The sequence below is a fragment of the Ammospiza nelsoni genome, chromosome 1, assembly GCF_027579445.1.
Source record: "Ammospiza nelsoni isolate bAmmNel1 chromosome 1, bAmmNel1.pri, whole genome shotgun sequence".
NCBI classification, from domain to species: Eukaryota; Metazoa; Chordata; class Aves; order Passeriformes; family Passerellidae; genus Ammospiza; species Ammospiza nelsoni.
This window is the reverse complement of record NC_080633.1, coordinates 4,573,480-4,574,679: the sequence shown is the minus strand read 5'-3', so window position 1 is coordinate 4,574,679 and position 1,200 is coordinate 4,573,480.

Genomic DNA, 1,200 nt, shown 5'->3' with positions numbered 1-1,200 from the left:
CCACAGAGGGTTTAACTCCTGAGGATGGGAAGTTCTGCTGTGGCACTGTGCCCCTCATTGCTCTGCCATGGGCTTGCTTGGCCTGGCTCCCAGGGAAGACCCCCCCAGACTGGGGAGAGCAGGGCTTGGCCCTAAACCCACCCTGCAGAGCCCCCGGGCAGGCAGGCACGGCCCTGGATCAGCGCAAAGCAAAACAGCGCCCGGCCCAAAAGCTACAAAGCCTTTGGAGCTCAAATACTGCAGCTGATCGGAAAAACAACATCACAGCGCCCTCAGCCCCCGCCATCCCCTTTGTCCCCTGCCCCACGGCCGGGATGTGACTCTGGGACAAGGGGACACTGAGCAGAGGGCTGGGGGTGGCTGGTGCAGAGTCCTGGTGTGGGGCTGTGAGGATTTCAGGGACAATGGGGTGTCCACAACCCCAAGGACAGCCATACTTCTTGGAGTGACATGTCACCTGGGTGGGGACAGGAATTACCCTGCCTCATACACAATGCAGGGGGACACAGCATGAGCTCTTATGTGGGCCTGGGGATGCTCAGGGACAATGCGGTGTCCCCAGCCCCAAGAACAGCCACACTTCTGAGGGTGACTTGTCACTGTGTGGGGACAGGAATTACCCTGCTTCACAAACTGCAGGGGGACACAGCATGAGCCTTGGTGTGGAGCCATGGGGGTACTCAAGGACAATGGGGTGTCCCCAACCCCAAGGACGGCCACATGTCACCAGGGTGGGGACAGGAACCACCTTGCCTCACAAACAGCATGACCCCTAGTGTGGATCCAAGGACGATGGGGTGCTCCCATCCCCAAAGACAGCCCCACTTTTGGGGTGCCATGTGTCACCTGGGGGAGCAGGGCAGACCACTCAGGATGGTGTAGCACTTCTCGCCATATACAAACTCTCATGCGGGCCGGAGGGGCTGCCCAGGAGTGTCCCCTCACCCTGGGGACAGCCGCACTTTGGGGGTGCCCTGTGTCCCCTCAGGGCGGCGCCAGGTCCCGCCTTTCCCCGCTCCCGCCGCGCGGGGGCGCGCCGCTCCCCTCACGGCGGGTGCGCGGGAGCGCGCACCGGCGGCGCGGCGTGCGCGCGCCCCCTGCCGGCCGCGCGCGCCTCCCCGTTCCCCCCCGTGCCGAATCTGCGGGCGCTGCCCCAGTGCGGAAAGTGCCGCGCTCCACCCGCGCCGCGCTTTACCCCGG